Here is a 7,518-nt window from a genome sequence, read left to right as displayed (position 1 = left end):
GGCTCGATCATCTGCGGGGACGCGCCCGTCAGCGGGACTGCCCCGCCGCCGCCGCAGCACCCGCCCCGCCCGCGGACAAGCCCGGACTTGCCCTGGGCTCGGCCACCGGCTCCCCACAGCCCTTACCTCCACCCCGGGGCCGGTGGGGCCCCACGACGATCTAGGACCACGCTCGCCGTCCACACGGACATGGGCGCGGCCGGGCCGAGGCAGACCCCCCTGCGGCCTTTATATAGTATGGGAGGGGCGGATCCCGCCTCCAGCTTCCTCTGGTTGGCTGCTGTGCCGGTGATGGAGCTGCTATCCAGCCAATCCCGACAGCGAGGCGGGGCGCGCCGCGGGCAGTGGCCCTGCCCTGCCAGGCCCTTTGCAAATCTCGCGAGCGGCAGATCCCCCCGGTCCGTCCTTGCTCGGCCGGGGCGTCCGCCCTGGTCGGCGCCTCCTTGTGTTTTGTCGGCTACTCGCTGGCCCCGCCGCAGGAGATGCCGGGTCTCGCGCCTGGCGCATCTGCAGGATCTCCCTCCGGTTCTGCTGACAGCCTTGCAGACAAGTCCTGGTTGAACTCTGGCAAGCCTCTGCCTTCGCGGAGCGGGCGCGAGCTGGCTGGGTCCGCGTGCCCCAAGAGCAGTCGCCAAGGCTCAGTGTCAAACGCCGAGGAGATACAGGTTTCCCTGGCTTTATGTGGTACGTGCGTTCCTGGAAAATGCACGTAACTCAAATTGGGATAAAGGGAACCCACTTTACGATGTAACAAATAGGGATGCGTACAAAAAACTAGAACGCTTGATTCCAAAATGATGCCTTTTATTAGACCCACTGCAAAATCACAAGAAATTGTCATTTTCTGCAAGCTTTCAGGATCAAAGTCCCGTCATTAGGCTCTGGGAAATGTATAGATGGTACACAATGGTAAAAAGTCCCCATAACAAATAGGGATACGGTCCAAGACCTCAACTGTACTGATCCCTAGGCCCATTTCTACCACTCTTACAAGGTAATTTTGGTACTCACCAACAGCAGACAGTGCACACAAGCACAGGGTGGTGGTGAGAGTTTAGCTGGTGTAAAGAGAGGGTGGTGAAGGCTTCATTGATGGACCAGGGAGAAGGGTAGGAGATAAGCTAGTGGGATGCTTAGAAGCCATAATGTGGATGGCAACCTTAGAAACACGTGTTGCAGACAATCACGTAAGAGTGAATTTACTTTGCATATAATGAATTTTTGGTACAAAGGATCATCGGATAAGAGCAAATTCGCACATACAGAACCTGCATAAAGCAAAGGAAACCTGTACCAAGCAGAGTTCCCCAGGGCTCTGAGCCCAGGATGGTCCAGTATCTTCATTAATGATCCAGAGGATGGAGCTGAGCATATGCTCAGTGCAGATGATATCACAGTAGATGGGGCAGTGAACAGGCTGGAGGGTAGGATTAAAGATCCAAAGTGCCTTGAATATTGGAGCAAGGATCTGAAATAAGTCCCATGACATTTATTAAACAAAAATGCAGAACACTTGCACTTAGGAAGCGACAGTCAAATAGATGAACGCATACTGGGGAACAACTATCTAGGCTGAAGAAAAGGACCTGGATCTTATGCTGAATATGAACAAGCAATGTAATACTCTGAATAACAACATCATCTGCAAGTCCTAGATAATGATTCTTCTACTCTATTCAGTGCTGGTGATGCCTCCTCTGGAGTAGTGTGTCCAGAATGGGGCACAAGACATGGACAATTTCCATTTGGAAGGACAATTGGAAGGGTCTAGAGGAACTTAACTGAAATGACTAGAGGCCTAAAACGCATGCCATAGGAGGAACGGTTGGAAGAATTTTTAGTCTAGAAAAAAAGACTGGGTTTTCAGACATCTATAACAACTTTTTTTGTATTTGAAGAAAAAGGGTGGTGTTCACAGGAGACAGGACAATATTTTTAAATTGCAATTGGAGCCATTTAGTTGAGGCATTATGAAAAACTTCCCAGCCATGGGGGTGGTTAGGGCTAGGGAAGGTTAGAAAGGCTGTGGAATTTCCATCATTGGAAAATTTAAGTGCAGGTTAGACACATATTTAGTTTGTTTTAGAGTAAACAGAAGTGCTCTTGCCTAAAGGAAGAGTGGTTAAATAACACCTCTTTTAAGTCCTATTTTTCTATAATTTCTCCTCTGGATTTCAGCCATGGATCCTGTGATGAATATCAAGGGATCCTTTATTCCTGTGTCTTTCCTGCTTTCCCAACCTTTCTTTCTCATATTGTTCCATTCATAACTTCTCTCAATGGGAACTTCTAATGCTTTCCATCAAGACATGTTCCAGTTTCCCACTTGAGATAAAAGAAGCAGCCTCTGCAAACGTTGATCGCAGAAATTTTTAATTTGCTGTTTTTAATTACTGTTATGAAAGTAAGTAGGCTATTCATTGACCCTTTCCAGGTTGGTGAAGGCATGGGGTCAATGTACTTACATAAAAGCCTGACAAAGACTAAAAAGAAGTACATTAGAAGAAGCATTGATTTCCATCTTACAGGAAATTTAGAATCTTGCATCATGATATATAACTGCCTAAACCTATGCTGGTTACTTTTTATTCTTTTTAATATGGAAAAGGGAGTTGGGGAGTATCATAGAAAATTAAGGTTGGAAAGGACCTCAGGAGGTCATCTAGTCCTCTTTCTTTGGCAGTTCCTCACAGTTGAAAATGATTGTCTTCCATGCTTGTCTTATCTGTTGGTCCAAAGATAGCTGCTGAGACCAGTCTTGGATAAACTGGGATAGACTCTGCTGCATCTCAGGCATGTATTTCTGTGTGGGGTGGGTGGCTCCAGAAACTAGATTCAGTCTGTGACTGGCTTTTTCTGCTGCTCCCATTTTTCCATCTCCTCTTGTGATAAGGTTTCAAAGTACTGAGATCCTTGCAACAGACTCTTCATCCATTTAGGACAGTCCCGGGTGATAGTCCCCCACAAGTTGATGTCAATATTGTATTATGTCCGGTTGGTCTTGAAGACTTCCCTGAAGTGTTTCTCTGCCCTCCTCTTGAGCATGTGCCTCGACTAAGCTAGGAGAATTAAACTTGCTTCAGGAGTCTAGAGTTAGACATCTGGATGACATGGCCAGCTCAGCAAAGTTGATGCTGGATGATTAGAGCCTTAATCCTCAGGGTGCTTGTGAGGGGATGCTAATGTTGGTCCATTTATCTCCCCACTGCATTTGAAGGACCTTCCATAGGCAGTGTTGATGCTACTTCTCCAATGATTTGAGGAGCCTCCTGTATGTTGTCCATATTTCAGCTCCATACAGTAATGTGGGGATCACAACTGCTTGATAAAACACGAGCTTGGTTTTGGATCTGATGTTGTGACCTTTGAACATCCATTTCCTCAGGCATCCAAAGACTGCACTTGCACATTTGAGGCAATGTTGGATTTCTTCGTCATCTAGTCCAACTTTCTGCTCAAAGCACGATCGTCCCCACCTACCTCATTCCAGCCAAGACTTTGTCTAGCTTGGTCTTAAAAACCTCCCAGGATAGAAATTCTGCAACCTTTCTGAGTATGCTGTTCCAGTGCTTTACTACTCTCCTAGTCAAAAAGTTTTTCCTAACCCAGGGGTGGGCAAAATACCTCTTGGGGATCAGATCCAGCCTGCCAAGTGATTGGATCCAGCCACAGGGGGGCGCCCACCAAGTGAATGTATCAAGCCCACAGGTGGGCACTAGCTCTGGCAGCAATGGCAACCCATAGGGTGTGCATGAGGGTCCATGTGCACTCCCTGAGAGCACTGGTGCACCTCCTGAGAGCCAGCATTCCCCACTTAGGTGACGGGTGGGGAGATAGATGAAATGCCTTCTCCCCCCCGAGAGCTCATGACATTTCTTTTGGTCCAATCCTCCAAGTTGTTGCAGTCTCTCTGAATCCTAACCCTACCTTCCAGCATATGTTCTGTTCCCCCCAGCTTGGTGTCATCTGCAAAGTTGCACTCCATTTCATCTTCCAGGTCGTTGATGAAAATATTGAACAAAAACTGGCCCCAGAACTAACCTCTGGGGCATTCCACTTGTAGATACCAACTGCCAATTGAACTTCAAGTCATTGATTGCCATCATTGGAGTGTGACCATCCAGTCAGTTTTCTATCCACCTTAACATCCATTCATCCAACCTGTACTTTCTTAGCTTGCTTGCAAGAATATTGTGGGAGGCTGTATCAAAATCTCTGCCAAATCAAGGTGTATCACATCCACTGCTCTCCCCACATGCAGAGCCAGTCATTCCATCACAGAAGGCAATCAGGTTGGTCAGACATGACTTGCCCTTGATGAATCGATGCCGACTGTTTCTACTCATCTTCTCCTCCTCCCAGCGCTTAGAAATGGATTACTTGAGGATCTGCTCCATGATTTTTCCATGGACTGAGGTAAGGCTGACCAGTCTGTAGTTTCCTGGATCCTCCTCCTTCCCTTTCTTGAAAATGGGCACTATATTTACCCTTTTCCAGGCATCTGAGACCTCTCCCAATCACCTTGAGTTTTCAAAGATAATGGCCAGTGGCTGTGCAATCACATTGGCCAACTCCCTCAGCACCCTATGGTGCATCACATCCTGCCCCATAGACATATTTTTTAAATAGTTCCTAACCTGTTCGTTCACCACTGTTGGCAGATCACCTCCTCCCCAAATTGTGCTGCCAGGTGCAGTAGTCTGGGAGCTATCCTTGCCTATGAAACTGAGGTGAAAAAGGCATTGAGTACTTTAGCCATTTCTGCATCATCTGTTACTAGTTTGCCTCCCGCATTCAGTAAGGGACCCACACTTTCCCTGATCTTCCTCTTGTTGCTGACATACTTATAGAAACCCTTCTTGTTACCTTCACATCCCTTACTAGCTGCAACTCCAATCGCGCTTTGGCCTTCCTGATTTCATCCCTGCATGCCTAAGCAATACTGTTATACTCCTGCCTAGTTGTTTGTCCAAGTCTCCACTTCTCGTTTGCTTCCTTTTTATGTTTTTGCTCTCTGAAGAGTTCCCTGCTAAGCCAAGCTCGTCTTCTGTCATATTTGCTAATCTTTCTGAGCAGTGGGATGGTTTGTTTCTGCATCCTCAGTACAGTTTCTTTACAATACAGCCAGCTCTCCTGTACTCCTTTCCCCCGCAGACTGACCTTCCAGGGGATCCCACCCATCAGTTACCTGAGGACTGTATGTGGTGAAGGGGGAAACTTCCCATTTCACAAGGAGAAACTTTTAAACCATTGAACTGGAATGATGTCTGAAAAAAATTACACAGCAAGAGCCTCTTAATTCTGTTCTGTCCATGGACACATAGGCTTATACACCTGTCCTTGTACACGTAAGCAAAGCAATGTATTTGTACTTGCATCTAGCTCAATATCTACAAGGTAAACAAGTGAACATGTAATCAAACACAGAACACAATTAGGGTGTGTACAGACATTCAGGGAGGTTAGGGGGAGGGTACAGCAAGTTAAAAAAGGCCACCTGATCTAAGATAAGTCAGGATGAGGGTGCTAGTGGGGCATCTTGGAAGGATTGGGGGGAGCAATGGGATCCACAGGAAGGGTTAGGGGAATCAAGTGGGGATCTGGGGGCCAAGTGAGGTCTGAGGGAGGGATTGAGGAAGGGAGGCAGTGTCTGGGGGGGGGAGGAATTGTGGGGGCAGGTGATGGGACTGTAGGGTCCAGTAGGGTTTGGCAGGATCTAGGGAGCTAGCAGATTCTGCAGTGGGGCCTGGGGGGGTGGGGATGGGGAGTCTTTCCCTCATCCCCAGGACTGGACGCTATTTTTAGGCCCCTGACCTGCCCCCACTCTCAGATAAACACCATCCTACCTCTAGGGAACCAATTTTCTCATTCTGCTTACCTGTCTACCCACCTTCCTTACTTTGCTCAGCTCCCAGCACTGGTTAACACTGGTAAAACCAGCACCAGGAGTGGCTTGTGGTATGGGGCATTTGGTGGGCTTGGGGGGCTAGCTGGTCTACAGGGGCAGGGGTTGTCCATCTGGGGGTAGGGGGGTAGGGAGTGGGGGGGATTAACCCAGTGCTAGGGGAACAGGTAAGAAAAGTGCAGGTCCAGGGCTGTGGCCAGTGGTTGGGCTGTCCCAGCCCTATTAGATTGGTTTAACAATGGCCAATCCGATCCAAGTTCAGTGTACCTCAGAGGTAGGATTAATTTATGCAATCCGTGCTGGCACACTAAGGCTGGGTAATGACCCGGATTTTGTGTCCTCAGGGTGCCAGTAGCCCCTCAGGCAGACTACTGACTGAAGTGTCCCATGGAGAGGTGTGTCATTCACCCTCACTGCCCAGGAAGTCACTCTAAACCTGATGAATACATTACTCATTATTATACACAACAAATTTAAATAACAGAAAAATACAATTAAAACAATATTAAAACAATAGTTAATAATAAAACTAACAATTTGGATAAAAATTTCAGCTACAAATTAGGTGGATAATTCCAACACACTGAGTGGTCCCACCTGTGGTAAGCAACCTAGATAATTAAACTAAATAAACCTAAATAAATATGCCTTGTTAAAACCATTTAAAACAGTTTCCCCCATAACCTCTTCTGGTCACAATCTATTTCCCATAGCAGTAAATAGCAACACAGCTGTAACTATGATCACCACTAGATGTCAGAGATGAGGCTCCTGCTCTCCCAGGGAAGAGTGGGCTCTTTTAATCAGTCCTGGTAACACAGTGGAACAGCCAATGAACAGAAAAAGCTGCTGCAGATGAAAGGCTCCATTTGTTTCCTTTACTGGCATATTATTCTCTTAAGCAGTTTCCTTCTGATACACTTACTGCAAACATGTGTGATTAGGTGTCCTCTTACCCGCCATGCTTGTTTGTTTTCTCTCAGCCCATTCCCTCTCAAGGCTGCCTTCCCCTCCCAACACATCCACCTGCAGACAGGGCCTTCCCTCTACAGGTATCTGACTCTGTGGCTTGAGCTGTTCCCAGCTTGGATTTTACCACAGCATCCTATCCAGACACAACCCACAGCCCAGTCATTAACCTGCTAAGGGCTCTCCTGCTTCTCCCAGCCCTAGCAGGGCTACCAGCCTTGCTTACCACCCCCTCCGTACACTTTCCCTGGCACCTGTGTCCCTGTTTGCACAGCTCTGAAACTGGTGAGGAAACAGCTTCTCACAGGATGACACAGGCTGTCCCCTGTCCTGATGCTCTGCTCTCCAGGCAAGTTTCAGCACGGTCTCTCCTGGCTTGGGCTGAGTCTGCCCCCTCCTCCAGGGCTAGAGTCGAGTCGAGTCGAGTCCTCCTCCTCCTCCAAGCTTCTCTCCCCTTTCTCTTTTCCCTCCCTCAGCTTTTATGGCTCAGTAGCAGCCAATCAGAGCCCTCGGTTTTCAATGCAGGCTCTTATTAAACACTAATAAGAAGCATGCATCATGCATCGCATACCCTCCTGTCTCGTAAAGGTTATGCACCCTCTGAAAAGTTTTGCTGCCCCTTTCTTGCAGAGCTCTTAAGCACA

This window comes from Gavialis gangeticus, unplaced genomic scaffold (genome assembly GCF_001723915.1).
Source record: "Gavialis gangeticus isolate Ggan-Ray unplaced genomic scaffold, GavGan_comp1, whole genome shotgun sequence".
Classification (NCBI taxonomy): domain Eukaryota; kingdom Metazoa; phylum Chordata; order Crocodylia; family Gavialidae; genus Gavialis; species Gavialis gangeticus.
This window is presented reverse-complemented; position numbering follows the sequence as displayed.